The sequence below is a fragment of the Nuphar pumila genome, chromosome 15 (assembly GCF_984573655.1).
Source record: "Nuphar pumila chromosome 15, dmNupPumi1.hap1.1, whole genome shotgun sequence".
NCBI lineage: Eukaryota > Viridiplantae > Streptophyta > Magnoliopsida > Nymphaeales > Nymphaeaceae > Nuphar > Nuphar pumila.
The window spans coordinates 36499085-36522935 of NC_143263.1; the positions used below are offsets into that span (position 1 = coordinate 36499085).

At 41.7% G+C, this 23851-nt stretch overlaps 1 protein-coding gene across 4 annotated transcripts in view; it reads right to left on the minus strand.

Annotated features, from left to right (window-relative positions):
• LOC149815139 (AFG1-like ATPase family protein) overlaps positions 1-23851 on the minus strand; it is a 167761-nt gene that overhangs the window by 78260 nt on the left and 65650 nt on the right. The gene's annotated exons all lie outside the window — the stretch shown is intronic.

Consider the following 23851-nt stretch of genomic DNA (forward strand, 5'->3'; position numbering starts at 1 on the left):
CGACTCTTACTTAGATTTCTATAACACTCTCTTTTAACCTTAATAGCTAATTTGACATCCTCGTTCCACCATGATGTATACTTACCTAGTGGTGCACCGCCTTTAGACTCACCCAATACCTCCTTAGCCACTTTTCTCATGCCACCCGCTATCTTATTCCACATTGATTATGAATCCTCCTCGAGACACCAATCAACTTCCTTAACTACCTGCTCTACAAACATTCCTTGTTTAGCTCCTTTCAGTGCCCACCACTTAATTCTAGGATCTATCCTATGTCTATCCCTTTTGCGGCATTGTCTAATTCTAAGATCTAAAATTAAGACTCTATGTTGTGTAGCTACACTTTCTCCCGGTATAACCTTACAATCGATGCAACAACCCCTATCTCTCTTTCTAAGTAGGAAAAAATCTATCTGACTCGTATTAACCCCACTTTTAAATGTTACTAGGTGAGACTCCCTCTTCCTAAACCAAGTGTTTGCTAAGATCATATCATAGGACAAACAAAAATCTAAAATCCTTTCTCCACTTTCATTTCTTTCTCCTATACCATAGCCTCCATGGATACTCTCAAATCCATCCCTACTAATGCCTACATGTCCATTAAGGTCACCGCCGATGAAAAGCTTTTCTCTATAAGATATCCCTTGTACTACTCCATCTAAATCTTCCCAAAATTCATGCTTAATGGAATCATCTAAACCTACTTGAGGTGCATAAACACTAATAATATTAATAATATCCGTACCAAATACTAATTTAATAAGTAAAATTCTATCACCCTGCCTACGGACCTCAACTACATTATCTATAAACTGACGACTCATAACAATCCCTACTCCATTCCTATTCCTATTTATTCCTGTATACCAAATCTTATATCCCCAAGGTTCTATCACTTTTGCTTTCTCACCTACCCATTTGGTCTCTTGTAGACATAAAATATCAATCTTTCTCCTACACATAACATCTACTAACTCTACCAACTTACCAGTTAAAGACCCTATGTTCCAAGTGGCTAACCTAATTTTATGGTCTTGGACTAACTACTTTACCCCCACCCGTCCAACAAAGTGAGGGAACCCTTGCCTATTTGACACCACACCCGGGCGCCGGTGTGACGCGTCGCTTCTGGGCGACGACCTAGCAACCCTTGCCCATTTATCACTGCCTCCGGGCCTAGAGAGTGCAGCGCGTCGCTCAGTAGGGAACGCCCCAACGAAATTCTCATATTGGTTCATTTTCATAGGGTATGACTAAGTTTTTATGCTGGCTGTCACAGGCCTACCGCAACCCTCCTCCTTTATCCGGGCTTGGGACCGGCAGTGTTTTTCCAATGATATCTAAAATCTAAGCACATGGATACAAGTTACAAGTCAAACTTTATACTGATAATAAATGAAGTACTGAAGAAACCATTTCATCTCTATGGTATTCCTAAATGCCGAATATTAAATGTCAAGTTCCTCTTTTTTAATCCACTAAGAGCATGAACCGTTTATTTTTCCATTCTTATCTGGATTTGACTTTTTCATATTGTTGATACTAAGAAGCTAAGCAATTTTTTCTTTCAAAGTCAACTAATGTATGAAGTAGATCTCAAATTAATTTTCTGTTAGAAATTATTTATTGGATTTAAGTTTTATTTTCTGTTATGAGAAGCCTGAACATGTTATGTCTGCAAGGAACAAAAAGAAATGTGGGATTATTAAATGCAGAGTGATAACAAGATGGCTATGTGTTTCTTGGGCAAAACAATGACACCAGGTGTCACAAAGATCCGTTTTTGCCCACTAGAAGAATGAAGAAAAAGATAAGTTATTTAATCATAGGTAGCATCAGTTCTTGAAATCGTAATCTCCAGTATGCACTTTTTATAGGGGCACTGAGAAAATGCAGTTGACTGAAATATAGAAATCGTTATTATTATTGTCGGTTTTATTTTGAAACCTATTATCAATCATTTATTTATAATACTCATAACAAAAATCATATATTTATTACCTAAATAAATTAATTGGATATGTGTGTTTACAGTAAAAGCTATTCAAGAAATATGGACAGACAAAGAGAAGAATATAAAGAGAATAGGAGGTTTCCAACGGGAGAAGTTCGCTACAATACGCTACCTTTGAGAGTTGCAAGCTTGCTGGCGTCTGCGAGTGTAAGCGATGGATGGCTCGGGTCGCAGAGCGCGAGCAGGATCCGTCGTACGAGCTGCAAAAGTGACGATCTTAGCAAGCTAGCACCAAAATAGAAGGTCAGGGGCATCGTCGTCGTCCTGACGTAAGGGAAACAGAGGCAGGGGCATCGTGCCCTTGCGCACCTGCCATAAGCGCAAGAAGCAGGGGCAGGGGTAGCGAGCCCCTGCTGACCTGCTGTCAGCGGACTACGAGGAGGCAGGGGGTCACGCCCTTGCCCGAAGAAGACAACGAGGGAGGCTTCGCCCTGCCTGCCAAGAGAGCAAGGAGGCGAGGCCCTTCCCTGCAAGCCACTAAGGGGGAGGCAGGAGGCCGCACCCTGCCTGCCGAATATGCAAAGAGGGCTAGGGGACTCTGTCCTCTGCCATCTCTGCAAAAGGACAGTGGCGACGACCCTGTTCTGTCCTGCAAAAAGAAACAAAGATAGGGGATGAGCCCCTGTTTGCCAAGCAGAAACAAAACACAGGGAGGGCTCGGCCCCCCCCTGAACAATAAAGGGAGGAAGGGGGTCTCGGCCCCTTCCCAGTGAAACACGGAAACAGAGAGGGGATTGACCCCTTCCCTACGCAATAAACAAGCAGGTAGGGGCTCGACCCCTCCCCCTGTATAAAAGACAAGCAGGGAGGGGCTCGACCCCTCCCCTAACATCAAGGGACCGAGGAGGGGGCTCGACCCCTCCTCCTGCATATTACGAAAGCAGGGGGATGAACCCTCCCTTGCATAACACGTAGGCAGGGAGGGCTCGAACCCTTCCCCGTAACAAACAGAGGCAGGGAGGGTCGAACCCTCCCCTGCACGACAAAAGGAGACAGGGAGGGGTCTCGGCCCTCCCTGTGAACACAAATGGGCAGGCAGAGGCCCCGAAACCCCCTGCCAGAACCCTTCTCATAGGTGGCAGGGGTTTTACCCCTGCCGACCTGTCGGCTAAGTGGCAAGGGCTCGGCCCCTGCCGACTTACCTGAATAAGAGGCAGGTAGGGGAGGCGGGGCTTGCCACCCTGCCGTCCAAGGCACGAGCAGCCCCTCCCCTGAAGCCCTATACCCAAAAGAAGAGGCGATGCAGGCGGCAGCCCTGCCGCTTGCCGAAAAGAAGAGGGGGAAAAATGAAGGGAGCCTGGTAGACCCAGAGCGAGAGGAAAGGGGAGAGTCCCCCTGCCGACGAGTGGCGACGACAGGGGGCTCAGCCCCCCTGTCGGTCGATCCCAAAAAGGAGAAGCAGGGGGGAAGTCCCCCTGCCGACAACAGGCGATGACAGGGGGCTCAGCCCCCCTGTCGGTCGATCCTGAGAAAGAGAGAAATTGTAACACTCGTGAAAAAAAAATCGTGTCGGACACGAGTCAGGGTCTGAACCCCTGTGTCGGGCCCGGATCCGGGCTGAACCCGAGCTGGACCCGAGCCCGAGCCGCGCCCCAGCTTCTCGAATTCTCGAGAAGTCGGTGTCCTTAAAAGGACACAGCGTCTCGGGCGAGGGGCAGAACCCCTCGCCCCTTCTGTCTCAGCTGCTCCGTCCCTCACGCTGCCGCCGGCGATTGGAGAAGCCGGCGAGCGATTCCGTCTGAACGCCTCCACCTTGTTGTCTCTTGTGTCTCGTGACGCCGGCGACTCAGCCGCCGACCAACGTTTCTCCCCCCTTCTGCTGCCGACCTCCCTGTCGTCGGTGGCCTCTGCCGACAGCGGCCTTCGAGCATCGCCGACTCTCCTGTCGACGACCATCTTCACCCCTCTGCCTCCCCGTCGCTAGCGATCGCGATCGTCGAACCTTCCCCCTTCATTAGAGGCTGCGCCAGGGACCCCGAGCACCGACGACTCGCTGTCAGCCACGCCCTCCGTCCTAGGTGCTGCAACCGCCGGCGATAGTCGCCACCACCATCGCTGCTCATCTCCTCTCTTCTCCGGCTCCCTCTGCTTGTCCGAGGACGCGCGCCGGTGACCCCGAGAACCTCCTTTCCTTCCTTCGTCCCCTTTTTGCTTGACGAAGGAGGTCTTGATGTTGTCGCCATCATCTTCCTCGATCTCCTTGGAGCCTGTGCCGACGACCTTCCAACCCCTTCGACTTCCCCGTGGTTGTGGTCTCTGCGGTATAACCCTCCCCTCTCCTCCTTTGTGCAGGGTAGGTCGACAGGGGGGCTGAGCCCCCTGTCACCTCTTGTCGGCAGGGGGTCAACCCCCTGCCTTTTTGCAGTGGGTCGACAGAGGGACTGGGCCCCCTTGTTGTTTTTTCGGCAGGGGTTTCACCCCTACCTCTTGGGGTCGTTTGTCAGAGGGCTCTGCCCCCTACCTCCATTCTGTGTGCGGTAGGGGACTAGGCCCCTACCTTCTTTTTGGTTTCCCGGCAGGGGGCAAGGCCCCCCTGTCGTTGCTCTTGTTTTTCAGCAAGGGGTTTCGCCCCCTGCCTTATGTTGTTGTCTCGGCAGGGGGCGGAGCCCCCCTGCTCACTTGTTGTTTCTTGGTAGGGGGAGGGGTCCCCCTGCCTTTGTGTTGCTTCTCGGCAATGGGCTTCGCCCCCGTGCCTTCTGTTGTTTCCCCTGCAGGGGGCGGAGCCCCCCTGCACCCTCTGTTGTTCCTCAGCAGGGGGTTCTGCGCCCTGTTTCCTACGTTTTGCCTGCAGGGGCTTGCACCCTGCACCCCGATTGTTCTCCGGCAAGGGGCTTTGCCCCCTTGCCTTGTTCTTGCTGCCGGCAGGGGGTTGTGCCCCTGTCTCGTGTTCTGACAGGGGGTGCCCCCACCTTTGCCTTGTTTTTGTTGCCGGCAGGGGTAGAGCCCCTGCCTGTTTCGTTCCCAGCAGGGGGCTGCGCCCGTGTCTCGTGTTCTGACAGGGGGTGTTCCCCCCTGCCTTGTTGTGGCAGGTTTGGTAGGGAGCTCCTGCTCCCTCTCCTGCCTTTCTTTGTGCTAGCAGACAGGGAGCTCCTGCTCCCTGCCTCTGTTGTTGTTGCCAAGCAAGGCTAAGGCCCCTGCCTCTGGCACCCTTGTCTACAAGATGCAGAGTTCCTGCATCTGCCTCCTGCAGGCAGGAGGCCTTGATATGTTTGTTGCTTGTTTATTTTATGGCATATACTAATGATCTAAGCTCTCAAGGTTGAATGGTGGATCTAGCTCGCCCTCTGTGGCTCGAGCTCTTGCTTGCCTACGCTGCGTGCGTACGAGGACCCGTAACCCCTTAAGGTAGGGGATTCTTGCGTGAAAGGACAATGAACTGATAAATGCTAAAATAAGAAAGATAACTAAAAGAGAATGATATATGTATACATATACTATATATACGTATGTCTTTACCTTCAAGGACGCGGTTTCGCGATCCTTGTCCTCTTTACTTTCTCGCACTTTCCTTTCTGTCGCCGCCGCGCTATATGTGCCTAGGCTTTTCATTCCTGTCTTTATATTTCCTGTCTTTTAACTCAAGGACGCGGTTTCGCGATCCTTGTCCTCTTTACTTTCTCGCACTTTACTTTCCTGTTGCCCCACGCTTTGCGCCCTCGCGTTTACTTGTACATGTCTGTCTTTTACTCCAGGACATCCTGGTCCTTTATGTTCATGCACTTTACCTTCTTGCATTTACTTGTTGCCCCGCGCTTTATGCGCCATGGCCTTGTTTCTTGCTTTACTCTTCGTACTTTGCTTTCTGTGCTGTCGTGCTTGCTCTTGTACTTATCTTTTGTATGTGTTCGTCTTTACCTTGTTGCCGCACTTCGTGCATATGCCTTGCTCATCCATGTATTCTATCTTTGTCGTATGCTTCTTTACTTGTTTACGCTTATCGTTTAATCGAGGTGCAACCCCATGCCTCGTGAGTCGTCCTTTACACTTGCGTAGTCAGTATAGGATCTCATACCTCACGAGTTGCTTGCGTAGTTGCCTGCTTGTGTGTTACGATGATCGAGGTATGATCTCATACCTCGTGTGGAGCTTTAGCGTTCTACCCTCGCGATGTGGCTTCGCCCATCGAGTCTTGCCCCTCGATTTGCCTTTGTATTAGTTTGTACACGGGTTTGCCCCTTGTCAGCTTGCACTCCCTGAATGCAGCTTCGAGTGTATAGTGTATATCGTTTCACTTGTCTTACAGGTCACGACACACACTTATGCACTTCGGTTCTCCAAAGACATCGTCTTAGGTGCAAACCTATTTTCAGGATGTATAGCTATGTAAAGCAGTGATAGCGGCCGGATCTCCCAAATAGATGTATTTGGGAAAGGCGTGTTACAACCTCAGCTCTCCTATCTGATACAACTCAGATAACCTTGTTTAGGAGCTTGTGCATGAGTAGGGCGGGAATCCTTTCGAGGTACTTGGGTCATCGCTAGATCAGCGTTGCATCACTTCTGATGCAAGACCTAGTTCTAGTCTTTCTGGCCAAACCCAGATGGTAGCGCCTTCCTTCCTTTGCGAAGGTATTGTTGGATCTCTTACGAGGGATCCATGTTCCTCCTCTTGTAGTTGTACCCTTAGTCACGTACGATATATTTGAACTACGAAGAGCAGGATGAAAGGTCTGTAGTAACCTCTAAGCGTGTATTGACACATTAAGCTAATCCTGTTATGTTGATTTCGCCTAATAGGCAGATTGCTTGGGATTGTCTAAAGGACCCGAGCACGATCAGTTGGAACTGGAATGAGTTCACTGTAGGCTTCTGTAAAGTAGAAGCATTGGGATTTCCTGCGAGAGATCCGTACCCCTCTCATCGTGGTTATACTTTTGAACAGGTACGTTGCGTACTACGATGAGTAGGATGAGAGGTCTATGTCTGCCTCGAACATGCAATGGCATTGTTTGAGATCACAAGAGTGATGTTTCTACCCTCACTATGGATTGACCACTTTCATCGTGGTTGTGCATTTGAATAGGTATGATGCGTACTGCGGTGAGTAGGATGTGAATTGTATGGTTGCCTCGAACTCGCAATGGCGCGTATAACTCACCTAAATAATAATCATGCGCCTTCACAGGCAAGATGCTCGATTGGGTTGAAAGACCAGAGCATGTAGAATGGGACGGCGGTTAAGAAACCCTCCGTCATGCTCATTCGGGACGATTCATCAAGAGAGAGAATGGATGGTACAAAACTCTGATGGACAGTCATTAATGGCAATCTCGAGCAAAGATCCGACCTTCCCCAATCATCGGAGGTTAGGGGAAATCCTTTAGGCCACTTCTGCAGAAGTTCAGATGCGCATCCATTAGGCCTTTGTTTGCCTTTGGGGATTTACTCTCTTGGTCACTGGCCGTCCCCTTAGGAAGCGGACTCAGTCAGTCATTCGGGGTATAATAAAATACATAGCATAATGGACTCCCGAATCGATCTCGGCTGTTTCTACGTTTTGCCTTTTGCGTACCCACAACGGCCTGCTCAATATTGAGACAAGATATAACTTATTCACATGATCATGAGATACGCATGTTGTGACGTGCATTGCTTGCTTGCTTGTTAGCTCGGTAGTTCGGTATGCTACTCGTTGAGCTATGTACGCCTGTCGAGGCGTTACCCTTGTTGGTTAAACTGCTTACGCAGTTCCTTGCTTGGAAATAACTAGCTTCTCATACTAGTTGATTGCTTATCCTATGTAGCTTATGTATTGCTTGTGATACAATAGCATGGGCCTTACGATTAATGTCGTTACTTGCCGATGGACTGAGCCATCCAATGGTACTTATATATGTATTACGAGTGTTGTTATGAATACTTGTCTTATGCAATTGCTTTGCTTGGCTGGTGGATAGAATTAGTTACTCTTCACCTATTATATCCGTGGGATTGCTATAGTTGTTTGTTTAACACTGTAATCCTTATTGCTCTTGTACGTAGTTGTTTGCCTTACTAGAGCCTTGCTTACTCTACAACACATTTGGTTAGATTTGCTAGTCTTGCTTGTTACGACTTGAGCTAGCGTTTATCTTGCTTATTGCAGCCTTTGTTCTTTCTTGTCCTTTGCACTCCTACTAGTCTGTTTTGAGACTGACCCATTTTCATGGGCAGGTGAACAGGTTGAGACAGCTTGTGATGGCAGGATAATGCGATGCATTCAAGGCAATGCCCTTTCCTGACGTTGCGCTCCTGGGGACTCTTTTGATAGATGTGGTACAAGGTTTCTTTGAAAGCATCTCTTTTGATTAGAACTCTGCATTTCTAAAACTGTATTACCAAAACGTGGTTCTTCTTTTCATTTCAATAAAATATCTACTTGAATTGCAAATCGGTTTATAAAGGACGTCTGCATTTGGTTGTAATGCGCCCAAGGTCTAGGGACTTGCTGTTTTGAACCTGATCTTCCGCTGAACTTCTGTTTTAAACTCTGATAAATGATTGATTTCAAAGCTTTCAACCTTTTCCATAAAAGGTGTCAAGTCCACGATGTTGGGGACTTACAGAAACAGGGGCGGCGGAAGGAAAAGAAAAGAAGAAGGGAGGTGGGTGCGTACCTGGGGGTCGCCGGAGCGAAAGGCGGTGGCAGTGGGTCGTCGGCGCTTCGCTGCAGAGAGAAGAAAGGAGGTGGCCGGCAACTAGGCGAGATTGAGGGTGTCGGCCAAGAGGCCATCGACGAGCCCTCGAGAACATGGGCGGCAAAGGTTGGCGAGGCGCAGCCGACAGCGAGTCTGGGGGGTCGTCGGGTAGAGAGGCATCGCCGGCGAGGTCGCAGAGGGGAGGCTATCGCCGACGAGGGTGGGCCCCCAACGGTCACACATTTGTGACCGTTGGGGTTCCAACGACTCTTAGTTGGGACCCAATGCAATGCATTTAATGCATTTACAATCAAGAAAAAGAAAAAGGAAAATAAGAAAAGAAAAAAGAAAAAGAAAAATAAAGGAAAAGTAAAAAGACTAAAATGCCCCCTATTGGGCAGAATTACAGAAATACCCTTTATCGGGTATGATGTGATATATATATATATATATATATATATATATATATATATATATATATATATATATACATGATTACATATATTTTAACATGTCCATGTGTACTTCATGTAAAATTGTCCTTGAAGAGACAATACTCATACAATCACAAATATTCAAAAAAGAAGTGCATGAAAGCACTCTCACAACACTTGAACAAAATATGCAAAAAGCATATAAATAATAAACATACAATAATGCATGTATTTCATAAATAAAAGCAAATGCTTAAGACTCTCAAGCTTAAAGAATTACAAGGGAGAACACCCCTATTTATACAAGAAATGAGAGGTGCAAGGGGGCTCCCCAACGACTCTATTGGGGAGACCCCCAAGGCACCTTTTTGTAATTACAAAAAGGAAAAATATAAAAATAAAAGAAATTAAAAAATAAAGAAAAAGGTACAACATATTCCGAATGGAATATGCGCAAAAGTGTAAAAAGACTAAAATACCCTTTTCGGGTAAAAAGGGAAAAATGTATAAATATATATACTTATATATAGAGATACGTATACATATAACATATGTATACGTATCTCTATGTATATAAGTATATATATTTATACTTACAATAATGTTTTTTAGTGTACATTTTAACACCCCCCCTCAAACTTACGGTGTGATAACCGCAAGTTTGTCAAGAAGGAAATGAAATCTAGGCGAACAAAGTGCTTTTGTGAAGAAGTCCGCAAGTTGATACTCAGACGTCACGTATGGTAGATCAATGACCTTCTTCAAGTATTCTTCCCTGACATAATGGCAGTCCATCTCTATATGCTTTGTTCGCTCGTGAAATGTGTGGTTCTTGGCAATGTAGATTGCACTTTTATTGTCACAGCAAAGCTTTGTTGGTTCTTTGACAACTACTCCCATATCTTCCAAAAGACGTCTAATCCATACTATTTCCATGGTGGTAGATGTCATGGCTCTGTATTCGGCTTCAGTGGATGATAAGGAGACCTTCTGTTGTTTTTTACATCGCCATAAGATCAAAGATTCTCCTAAGAAAATACAAAAACCAGTGGTGAGTGACGGTTACTAAGGTCACCTCCCCAATCTGAGTCAGTATAAGCAAGCAATTTTAATTCAAAAGAAGAGGATAGGAATACTCCCTTATTTACCGTTCCCTTCAAATATCTGATGATGCGAAGCACAGCACCCATATGAACGGTTGTAGGAGCATGCTGAAACTGGCTGGCTATGTGTATAGCATGTGACAAATAGGGCCGAGTAATGCTGAGATACATTAAAGAACCTACCAACTGTCTGTAAGGAGTAGGATCGATTAGAGGAACACCGTCGTCAATCTTCATTTTTGCTCCCACGACTTCAGGGGTTTCGCATACTTTGTCATCAGAGATTCCTGATCTGTCAATAATCTCACAAGCAAGCTTAGACTGAGATAAAAAATAACCACGTTGCGAATAGGCAACCGCAATTCCAAGAAAATATGTCAGAAAACCCAAGTCTGACATCTCAAATTTTGAAGTCAAGACGGACTTAATACCCTTGACTCCTTGAACATCATCACCTGTAATTAATATGTCATCAACATATAGTAATAATATCACAATCCCTGCCTTAGATTTTCTAGTAAATAGAGCAGTGTCAGTATAACAGGAGGAGAAAGTTAGAAACCATTTTCCAGCATTACACTGGTAAATCTGTCATACCAGGCTTTGGGGGCCTGTTTCAAACCATAAAGGGCCTTTCGAAGACAAAGGACTTTATCTTTAGGGATCTCCATGCCAGGTGGAGCATCCATATACACTTCTTCATTAAGATCACCATTTAAAAAAGCATTTTTCACATCCATTTGAAAGATATTCCAATTTTTAATAGATGCAATAGTGATAAGACATCTAACTGTAACCATTCGGGCTACAGGAGCAAAAGTTTCTTCATAATCAATCCCATACTCTTGCCCATACCCTTTTGCAACTAAGCGAGCCTTATACCTTTCAAGGGATCCGTCACTCTTAGTTTTAACCTTAAAAACCCATCGACAACCTATAGTTTTCTTTCCTATAGGTAGAGTTTGAAAATCCCAAGTTTCAGCCCTTTTAAGAGCATTAAGTTCATTTTGCATAGCTTCTTGTCATTCTATACATTTCTTTGCTTCTTCAAAGTTTCTTGGTTCAAAATAAGAATGAATGGCACTAAGACAAGCCCTATATCGGGGTGAAAAGGAATCAAAGGAGACAAAACGAGTGGGAGGTCTCCTATTCCTTTCAGACCTTCGGTGATCGAGAACAGGAACAAGTTCACTATATTGGTCAATAGCACTTCTAAAGGTGTCTTGGTTTCTACGAGAGTATGTTATAGGATCATTTGAAATCCTGCCTTCTTGTTGGTTATGCTCTTCGACATTATTCTCAATGTTCTCATCATGGTTTGATGATATATCATCATCACTAGATGTATCATCATTACTAGACAATAAGTCAAAAAGGAAGGAATAATCAAAGTTTTCTTGTTGAGAAACATTTTTTTCAAATCCACTTTCATTTTCCAAAAAAGTTACATTTCTAGAAACATATAATTTATCTTCTCGAATATCATAGCATCGAAATCCCTTTTGAGTTTCGGAATATCCAAGAAAAGCACAGGGGATAGCCTTGGGAGAGAGTTTGTCATTCTTATCCGTAAATATGAAACACTTACACCCGAAGACTCGTAACCTATTATAATTCGGTTTGGTTTTATACAAAATCTCAAAAGGGGATATTTTTCCTAATATTCTAGAAGGCAAACGATTTATCAGATAAACAGAAGCAAGAGCTGCTTCAGCCCAAAAAAATTTTGGGATGTTTTGGGAAATAAGAAGGGTTCTAGTGGTCTCAATGATATGTTTATGTTTTCTTTCGGCCAACCCATTCTGTTGAGGGGTTTTGAGACAAGATCTTTGGTGAATGATTCCTTTATCTTCAAGATATATTTTAAATTGGTTGGAGAGATATTCTCCTCCAGAATCACTTCTAAAAATCTTTATGTTACTATTAAATTGATTCTTGATCATTGAATGGAAGGTTCTAAAGCACGAAAAAACTTCATGTTTGAATTTAAGAAAAAGATCCATGAATATCTAGAGAAATCATCCACAAAAATAACATAATAAGAGAAGCCTCCTTTTGAGACAACAGGTGCCGGTCCCCAAACATCGGAATGAACAATTTCAAAGGTTTTTGATGAGAACATAGTTCTTTGCTCAAAAGGTAAACTTTGCATTTTTCCGAGAATACAGTCATTACAAGAAAAAGAACTTTTACATAGGTCTTTTGCAAAATGTAAGTAAGATAACTTGGTGATATTAGGATGACCAAGTCTTTTGTGCCACATGTTTATATCTTTGTTTCGGGCAACATTACAAAAAGATTTTGGAACTTGAAGAGATTTCATGTAGTATAAATCGCCTTTTCTAAAGCCTTCCCCAATCAATTTCCCGGACAGGCGATCCTGTATTAAACATTTATCACATGAAAATTTAATATCACAACCATGATCCGTGGGAGAGGGTGATTGAGTCATACTATCGTGGTATAAAACTCATGAGTCATACTATGAAACTTTGGGAGAGGGTGATTGAGTCTAGGTTGAGGAAGGTTGTCATGATATCGGAGAATCAATTTGGTTTTATGCCTAGAAGATCAACTATGGAAGCTATACATCTTCTTAGACAACTTATTGAAAGATATAGAGAGAGGAACAAAGATTTGCATATGGTTTTTATTGATTTAGAGAAGGCATACGATAGAGTACCTAGGTACGTTCTCTGGTGGACAATGATGAAGAAAGGTGTTTCTCTCAAGTACATTAGTATAATTAAAGATATGTATGAAGGAGTAGTAACCAATGTCCGCACTTGTGGAGGGGTGACAACCAATTTTCCGATAACGGTTGGGTTACATCAAGGATCTGCTTTAAGCCCTTTCCTATTTGCGATAGTGATGGATGAGCTTACGAGATCAATTCAAGAAAATGTACCGTGGTGTATGTTGTTTGCTGATGATATTGTTTTGATTGATGAGTCTAGAGCTGGGGTTAATGCTAAGTTAGAATTATGGAGACAGACATTGGAAGCTAGAGGTTTTAAGTTGAGTAAGAGTAAGACTGAATATATGGAATGTCGGTTTAGTAAGCAACAAAGTAGTGATGGGAGTGTAGTGAAGCTTGGTGAGTAAGATATACCGGTGAATGATTATTTCAAATATTTGGGATCCATCATTCAAAAGTATGGAGAAATTGATGGAGATGTAAATCATAGGATAAAGGTTGGGTGGATGAAATGGAAAAGTGCTACTGGAGTGTTGTGCAATCGTAGAATGCCATTGCGGTTGAAGGGAAAGTTTTATAGGACGACTATTAGACCCGCTTTACTATATGGTACGGAATGTTGAGCTGCCAAGAGACATCATATTCAAAAAATGAGTGTAGCTGAGATGCGGATGCTTAGATGGATATGTGGAAATACAATAAAAGATAAGATTCGGAACGAAGAGATACGTAAGAAGGTAGGTGTTGCACCCATTGAAAATAAGATGCGAGAGAATCGTTTACGGTGGTTTGGACATATTCGGCGAAGGCCTAATGATGCTCCAGTTAGAAGGTTGGAGAAATGGGAAAATATATTAGTTAAAAGAGGTCGGGGTAGGCCTAGGAAGACTTGGATGGAGATGATAGGAAAGGATATGAATGCTTTGAACCTCACCGAGGACATGGCGTTTGATAGAAATGATTGGAGGAAAAGGATTCATGTGGAAGACCCAAAATGAATTTCTTTTTTGGTTCATATCGCTGACCCCAATTGTTTTGGGATGAAGGCGTAGTTGTTGTTGTTGTTGTTGTTGTTGTTGTAACCATGATCCGAGAGTTGAGAAACAGAGAGAAGATTTAAGTTAAGTTTAGGTATAAATCTAATTTTAGGTAAAAAAAAAAATCTGAGTTTCAAAATTGCCTATTCCTTTAATTTCAAGAGAGGTTCCATCCGCAGTGGAAACAAAGGATGGAGAAGCATTTTTTGAATAATCGGAAAGTGAAAACATGTTTGGGGACATGTGAAAAGATGCACCTGAGTCCAAAAGCCAAGAGACTTTACCTGGAATGGAAGAAGTAGATACGGCGGCACCGGATGTAGCTCCCTTGAGAAGAGGTTGAAGGGCTTCCATTATTTGGTTCAACGAGAGTGATCCACTTGATGATGCCTCTTCCTTTTGTGGTGCACCGGTGGTGGCCATAGCGAGAAGCTTCTTCTATTTGGGACATACGGGCTTGATATGTCCTGGTTCTTTACAAAAATGACATATAGTCTTGCTATAGTCCCTCTTTCCTCTTTGTCCACTATCTCCTCCTTGATTTTGGAATTTAAAATGAGGGGGACGATAGGTCTTTACATTATTTCTGGGTCTTGATACGGCATTAACCTCATTGTTTTCTTCATGATTACAAGGAACCATAAGAACACTTGGTCCTTGTTTGCATAAACTCATACGAGTCTCCTCACCACTTAATTTGGTGAGAACATCTTCAAGAGAGGGAGGAGAAAATGAGGATAGAAGTGATGACCTTATTTGCTCAAATTCCGGTCTCAACCCATTCAAAAAATTGAAGAAACGATCTTCTTCAAGTTGCTTGTGGCGAAGTTCAATTGCCTCTCCACTCCATTTTGGTTCGAGCATAGAGAGCTCATCCCAAATAGAGGAAAGGTCGGCAAAATATTCCCTAATCGACATTTCACCTTGAGTAAGGGAGAGGGCCTTCTTTTGAAGGTAATACTTGTGAGATAGATCTCTTGATGTATACATCTTCTCGAGATAATGCCAAGCTTCCGATGCTCTTTTGAATTTGATAATGTTGGCATTTATCTTTGTTTCGACGGATGCGAAGAACCAAGAAAGAATCTTGAAGTTCTTCATTTCCCATTCGTCGTGTTTCTTGGAGTATTCCTCAAGAGCTTTGATTCTTTCCTCTCCCTCAAGAACCTTGATTTCGCTTCCGTTCATTACGGTTATCTTGGGTTCCGGTTCCGGAATCGTTCCTTGCACATAACCCCACAATCCTTTTCCTTTTATGTGGGCCTCTATATTCCCGGCCCAAATATGATAGTTGGACCCATTCAACTTGAAGCCAAGGGCAAAGTGAGACTCTTTCTCACCCATTAAGGCGTAAATAGAAGGAGAAAAAGAACGTACCAATACAATGTTTCAACTTCTACTTTGCACAAGATCCTTCTAAAATATTTGAGAAGCAAGATCCACCACTTCAATCTCTAAAGATCCGAAGGCACGGTTTTTGAGGCACTCGAACAAAAGAGGATCCCACGATCTTCAATCACCAACCGAGCTCTGATACCATGTAAAATTGTCCTTGAAGAGACAATACTCATACAATCACAAATATTCAAAAAAGAAGTGCACGAAAGCACTCTCACAACACTTGAACAAAATATGCAAAAAGCATATAAATAATAAACATGCAATAATGCATGTATTTCATAAATAAAAGCAAATGCTTGAGACTCTCAAGCTTAAATAATTACAAGGGGGAACACCCCTATTTATACAAGAAATGAGAGGTGCAAGGGGGCTCCCCAAAGGAGTCGTTGGGGAGCTCCCAACGGTCACAATTGTGACCGTTGGGGGCTCCCCAACGACTCTATTGGGGAGACCCCCAAGGCACCTTTTTGTAATTACAAAAAGGAAAAATATAAAAATAAAAGAAATTAAAAAATAAAGAAAAAGGTACAACATATTCCAAATGGAATATGCGCAAAAGTGTAAAAAGACTAAAATACCCTTTTCGGGTAAAAAGGGAAAAATGTATAAATATATATACTTATATATAGAGATACGTATACATATAACATATGTATACGTATCTCTATGTATATAAGTATATATATTTATACTTACAATAATGTTTTTGAGTGTACATTTTAACACTTCATACACATTGCTTGTACTTCTTTATTTATTACATCTATCCACCTTTGTTCTTTTACTGTTTCCTTATATTAAGGGTTCTCTGATTTAAGAAATTTCATGGAAGAAAACTCAACAGTTATGGTTGAAGGCTTCATAAGACACAAATCTTTCAACTGGATGTTTTTCTATTGTAGACCTTCTCATTTGCATTTGTTTAGAAGCATGAGATAAAATGGTACACGTTTGTTTTTGCTCCCTCAAAAAGACACATTTAGGTTAAGTTCGGCTGCTCCTTTCAGAAAACATGATTCAGAATCACTTTCTAATTTGCTTCGGATTCAGAATCACATGGGGTCTCATGTGATTTTGAATCGCGAGCAAATTAGAAAGTGAATCTCATTTGCGCAAATTAGAAAGTGACTCTCATTTGCAAAGGCAAATGAGATTCACTTTCTCACAGCTTAACTTCTTATGTTTGGCTGCTTATACAAATCAGATTCACTTTCTCATTCAAATGAGAAAGTAAATCAGAATGATCCAACCGAACGTGCCCTTAATTTCAAGTCACTCCATTATATGATTTGCAGCATTCTTATCTTCTTTGAATTTATCACCACCATGTAAACTTTTCAAAGGAAGCTCATCAATAATTGGTGCATTAGTTGCTTCATCTTTAGAAGATTGTTCAATTGATTCTGAATGTTATTGTAATCTCCATCACTTTCATAAAACTGCACAAAATTTTCTCTATGGTGAGCTCAGATTATGTGCCCTTCATCTTGATTCTTAGATGCACTTGTACTTGACTGACTTTCAATGAAAAAGTATCCATGGCATTCAGATTCCTCCACCACTTGCATGCAGTATTTTGTGCACAATGGCCACTATTGCAGAATGGCACATATTCTGCCCATCAAAAGTTATTGTGTCTTGAGATATCTTGCAAGTCACTGGATAATAACATCTATTGTCAGTCCAAATAATAAACAAACAATAACATCTTGTCGCTAATATTAGCACATTGCAACTCAGAATCAAGAGATAATAGAGCAGCCATACAAATTGCCTTGGATCAAAATAACTAAATTAAAAACACTCAGTCTGACTCGTGCTTCTAAATAGAAAACTAATTTTTCAAGCAAAAACCATCATCTAATCGTTATCAATTGCACTGCCTACTTGAAAGAAATGGATCGGAGAGAATGGTTTCATAACCGCGCAGAGAGAGAATCATTAAATGAGGAAGAGAGAGAAAAGCAAAAAAAAAACAAAATAGGAGAGGGAAATATGTGTTTAGGGAGAGAAGATGACTTAGCGATAGTGGAGTTGTGACATTTGTGATTATTGCTTTTATTAAACTTTATAATTGCATTAATGCTCAGAAACTGTTGAACTATGTTAACTATGATTCATGCAAAAATAAGTTTATAATCGAACATGTAATTTGAGTGGACCATAGTGATGACTTGTGAACATGGGTTATGCCCTTATATGTAAACATATGTCATGGTTGATGCTGGCACATGAGTTGCAAAACCAGAGAATTGAGGGTTCTGCATTGGCCCTTTGAGTTTATAAAAGTTAATGCACGAAAAAATTTAAATATTATATTTTTGCCTGATTGGTTTAAAGATATCGGGGCATTTGTGCTCGCCCGGTTTGAAGGTATCGGAGCACATTGAGTGGGATTGAATAAATAACTTAATAATTGGCAACCTACCTACTTAAGGTAGAAACCTCTGGGCTTATGATACCACGATGGTATGATTCATCTGTGTGAGTACCTGTGATATTAAATTTTTGGGTTCAAATCAAGAGAAACCCTGAAAAGTCAGGTAACAAAAATAATAAGTTAAGCAAACCACTCAGACTCGGGCTTACTTTGGAGAGGGTAGGTGGTACACCACTCCGGGGACATATGCTATTTAGATTCGAGCGGCAATGGCCCATTAGTCCCCAGTCCTCGGAGTTAGGGAACCTGGACTACCAAATCGTCCTAGGTGGTGATGAGTTGTGGAGCCTGATTCAGAGTTTTTGCCCTTACAGGAGGGGGTACGGAGGGTTCCCCCCCCCGGCGCGGCTCCCTTATGATTGTAGTTTCAATTAGACGTTCAGGTTAATAAAACACTAAGCATAATAAACTCCCGAATGTTCTCTTCTGTTACGGTTGTCTTGGCCAGCGAGTACCCACGGGATAATTAAGGAGAAACTTAATTAAGCATTGTATGTTCCTCATTTATGTGAAAATTTATGAGATTTTGTGCTTAAACCTATTATTATTTATTTATGTTTATTGACGTAATCAGAAATAAGATATGCAATTAAAAGATCCTCTAATATTCATTTAATTATTCCATGTTATATAATAGCTTCACTTTTCATTGAATATTCAATCACATTGCACATTCTTGTTACAATGTACATCTGCATAATTATAGTATCCTACTGTTCAAACCGGTTGTAGTCTGATCCAATTACTTTATCAGTTTCAGGTGAAGAATAGAGGAACCAGAGAAGCGGGATGATGTTGCAAAAGTATCTTTAACAAGATACTATAGTCGATGGAACGGTATAAATGTGTGAACATACACACACCAAGAACACTTGGAACACTTGTGCACAAAAAGCACAAAACATGAAATCACAAATGTGCAAATGCACTCATAAGTTTCATAAATAATAAAAAGGTTGGGCAATAAACCCCAACACCCTTTAGAGAAATACAAGAGGGAGTGCCCATCTTTATAGGGCTTTAGGAGACCTTGGAGGGGGCTCCACATAGTCGTTGGAGCCCCTCCAACGGTCACAAATGTGACCGTTGGAGGGGTCCAACGACTAGTGTGTTGGGCCCCTCCCAATGTGAGTACAATGCATTAAATTAAAAGAAAAAGAAAAATACAAAACATATTCTTGAAAAAGAATGTGTAAAATGCCTAAACTACCCCTAATAGGAATATATATATTTTATATATATAATTGGTAAATACATATACATATATTATATATATGTATATGTATTACCTTATATATATAAAATATATACGAAATTACAAGTTTGATTACATAATTTAACACCCCTCCTCAAACTTAGGGCAAGATGACCGATAGTTTGCCAAGAAGAAAGTTGAACAGCGGAGCGCACAAGGCTTTAGTAAAGAAATCTGCCAACTGATATTCGGACGTGACATAAGGGAGATCAATAACTCCTCGGAGATATGCTTCACGAACATAGTAACAGTCCATTTCGATGTGTTTAGTCCGCTCATGAAAGGTGTGATTCTTTGCAATGTAGATTGCACTCTTGTTGTCGCAGCATAGCTTGGTGGGTCCTTCAATTTTGATCTCCATGTCTTCTAGCAGTTGGTGAATCCAAACAATCTCCATGGTAGTAGTTGTCATGGCCCGGTATTCAGCTTCAGTTGAGGAGAGCGACACCTTTTGTTGTTTCTTGCATCTCCACGAGATTAGTGAGTCTCCTAAGAACACACAAAAACCAGTGGTGGAGTGACGGTTATTTGGGTCACCTCCCCAATCAGAGTCAGTATAAGCAATCAATTTTAAATCGGATGAAGAGGACAGAAAAACTCCCTTATTTAGAGTACCCTTTATGTATCTTACGACTCGCAAGATGGCACTCATGTGAACTGATGTAGGCGCATGCTGAAACTGACTTGCAGTATGGACTGCATGGGATATATCTGGTCTGGTAATACTCAGATTCATTAAAGATCCTACAAGCTGTCTGTAGGGTGTAGGATCCGAAAGAAGAACCCCATCATCAATTTTCATTTTTGCCCCTACTACTGCAGGAGTTTCGCAAAGCTTCTCATCTGTAATACCTACTGCAGGAGTTTCGCAAAGCTTCCCATCTGTAATACCTGACCTGTCAATGATCTCAGAAGCAAGCTTAGTTTGAGATAAGAAGTAACCTCTAGGAGAGTATGCTACTTCAATCCCCAAAAAGTAAGTTAGAAAACCCAAATCAGACATTTCAAATTTATCTTTCAAGATAGATTTTATATTTTTAACCCCGTTAGAATCACTCCCAGTGATGAGCATGTCATCAACATATAATAATAAAATCACAATCCCTGCATTGGATTTTCTAACAAATAGAGCAGTGTCTGTAAAGCAAGAAACAAATCCATTTTTTATCATTACAGAGTTAAACCTATCATACCAGGCATTGGGAGCTTGTTTTAGGCCATAAAGTGCTTTTTGAAGACGAAGCACTTTTCCATTGAGAGTCTTCATCCCAGGTGGAGCATCCATATAAACTTCTTCGTTTAAATCACCATTTAAAAAAGCATTTTTAACATCCATTTGATAGATGTTCCATTTGTTGATAGAAGCAACAGTTATAAGACATCGGATAGTGACCATACGAGCTACAGGAGCAAAAGTTTCTTCATAGTCAATACCATACTCTTGACTATATTCTTTTGCAACCAAACGAGCTTTATATCTTTCAAGGGATCCGTCATTTTTAGTCTTTACCCTGAAGACCCATCTGCACCCGATTGTTTTCTTACCTTTAGGATGATTTTGAAACTCCCAAGTTTTAGCTTTTCTCAGAGCTTCAAGTTCATTGTTCATTGCACTAATTCATTCAGGATACTTTTGTGCTTCTTTAAAATTTCTAGGTTTTATATAAGAATGAATGGCACTAAGACATGCTCTATATTTAGGTGAAAAAGAGTCATAGGAAATAAACCTAGAAGGAGTCTTTCTACTTCTTTCGGTTCTACAAGGAATTACTTCGTTCTGAGAAGCACTTGGACCAGTATCATCATATCTTTCAAGAGCACTTCTAAAGTCATTTCGATCTCTATGAGTATAAGTGATAGGGTCTCTAGGTAACCCTTCATCAGTATGTTGATGTGATGAAGGGAGCAAAGGGACGTTTTCCTCAGTTTCAAATTCATTTAAGTTACCTTGATCTGACTCATCATCACTAGAGTCATCATCTTTATTCAGTAAATCAAATAGAAAAGAATAGTCCATATTCTCATTATGAGATTCACCACGTTCGAATCCACTAAGATTTTTCAAAAAACTCACATTTCTGGAAACATATAGTTTATCACTTTTGACATCATAACAACGAAAACCCTTTTGGGTTTCAGAATAGCCAAGAAAGGCACAAGCAATGTCCTTAGGAAAAAGTTTGTCATTTTTATCAGTAAGAACAAAACATTTACATCCAAAGACCCTCAACCTGCTATAATCAGGTTCCTTCTCGTACAATTTAACAAGGAAAAATTTTGCCTAAATTTTTTGATAGAAGTTTGTTTATCAGATAGACAGAGGTAAGGGTTGGCTCAGCCCAAAGGTTCTTTGGAATGTTTTGTGAAATTAGTAAAGTCCTAGTTGTTTCAATGATGTGCCTATGCTTTCGTTCGGCTAACCCATTTTGTTGGAGGGTTTTCGGACAAGATTTTTGGTGAAGAAAAACAAAATTTTCAAGATAACTTTTGAATTCATTTGAGAGGTATTCTCCTCCAGAGTCGGACCTAAGGATTTTTAGGGATCCATTGAATTGATTTAGAATCATCATATGAAAGTTTTTAAAAGTTGAGAAAACTTCATGTTTATGTTTAAGAAAATAAATCCAACAAAACCTAGTATAGTCATCCACAAAAATCACATAGTATGAAAATCCTCCTTTTGACATTACAGGAGTCGGACCCCATACATGAGAATGAACAATTTCAAAAGGTTTTGTCGTAAACATGGATCTTTGAGAAAAAGGCAAACACTTCATTTTCCCAAGAATACATTCATTACACAAAAAATCACTTTTACAAAGATGTTTAACAAAAGGCAAATAGAAGATTTTAACTATATTGGGATGACCCAATCTCTTATGCCATACATGAATATCTTTGTTTTGGACGACGTTGCAAAATTGACTCTTGGGAACTTGAAGAAAATCAACGTAGTAGAGGTCTCCTCTTCTAGAGCCTTCCCCAATCAATCTCCCGGACTGGCGATCCTGTATCCAACACTTATTAGAAGAAAATTTTATATCGCAACCATGGTCCGAGAGTTGGGAAACGGAAAGAAGATTTAGGTTAAGGTTTGGGATAAAACGAATTTTTGGAACAAAGAAGTCTTGTTTTTCAAAATTACTTATTCCTTTAATCTCAAGAGATGTTCCGTCCGCGGTTGATACAAAGGATGGAAAAGAGTTTTTAGAAAAGTTTGAAAGAGAGCAAGTACTTGGGGTCATGTGAAAGGATGCCCGGGAATCTAAAAGCCAAGATGTCTTACCGGGGGAAGAAGATGACATAGTGGCTCCAGAAATGCCTCCCTTGAGAAGAGGTTGCAAAGCATCTACGATTTGTTGAAGAGAAAGAGGCTCACTTGATGAAGGTCGTTCTTCCGTTTGGGATGCCATAGCCGTTGCAATAAATTTCTTTCATTTAGGACATATAGGTTTGATATGTCCCGGTTCTTTACAAAAGTGGCAAGTCAACTTGCTATAGTCCCTCTTGCCATATCGATCATTTCCTCCTTGGTTCTTGAAATGAGGAGGTCTATAGGTCTTCACATTATTCCCCGGTCTTGACACGGCATTAACCAATTCACCATCTTCTTGAGTGGAAGAGGTAACAAGAATGCTAGGATTATTCTTGCTAATCCCCATACTGGTTTCTTCACCATTTAGCTTGGTGATAACATCTTCAAGGGAGGGAGATGCAAAAGCGGAGAGAAGAGAGGACCGAACTTGTTCAAATTCGGGTCTAAGGCCGTTTAGAAAATTGAAGAATCGGTCTTCCTCAAGTTGTTTGTGCCTTAACTCGATAGCTTCTCCACTCCATTTTGGTTCAAGGATGGCAAGCTCGTCCCAAATAGAGGATAATTCGGCAAAGTACTCCCGAATGGTCATATCATTTTGTTGGAGGGTTAAAGCCCTCTTTTGGAGAAAGTACTTGTGAGATAAGTCTCTTGAAGTGTACATTTTCTCAAGATACAACCAAGCTTCGGAAGCTTTTTTAAATTTGATGATATTGGCGTTAATCTTGGTCTCAACGGATGAAAAAAACCAAGATAAGATCTTGAAGTTCTTCATTTTCCAATCATCATGCTTTTTTGAATATTCTTCAAGAGCCTTTAGTCTCTCATCCCCTTCAAGGATCTTAATATCCCCTCCTTCAATGATGGTGATTTTGGGTTCCGGTTCCGGTATTGAACCATGAATGTAACCCGAAAGCCCATTTCCTTTAATATGGGCTTCCATATTACCGGCCCAAATATGATAGTTTGAGCCATTAAGCTTAAACCCAAGAGAGAAATGGGAGTCTTTTTCGCCCATTAGAGAGGAAAGAAGACAAGAAATAATACGTACCTTAAGTATTTTTCGCGTCTTTCTTGATAAAAGAGGCTTCTAAAATATTGCCCAAAGAAGATGATCCACTTCAATCTCAAAAAGCTTGAGGGCACGCTTTTCAAGATACTCAAATGGAGGAAAATCGCAATTACTTCTTCTTCAACGAGGCTCTGATACCATGTAAAAGTATCTTTAACAAGATACTATAGTCGATGGAACGATATAAATGTGTGAACATACACACACCAAGAACACTTGGAACACTTGTGCACAAAACACGAAATCACAAATGTGCAAATGCACTCATAATTTTCATAAACAATAAAAAGGTTGGGCAATAAACCCCAACACCCTTTAGAGAAATACAAGAGGGAGTGCCCATCTTTATAGGGCTTTAGGAGACCTTGGAGGGGGCTCCACATAGTCGTTGGAGCCCCTCCAACGGTCACAAATGTGACCGTTGGAGGGGTCCAACGACTAGTGTGTTGGGCACCTCCCAA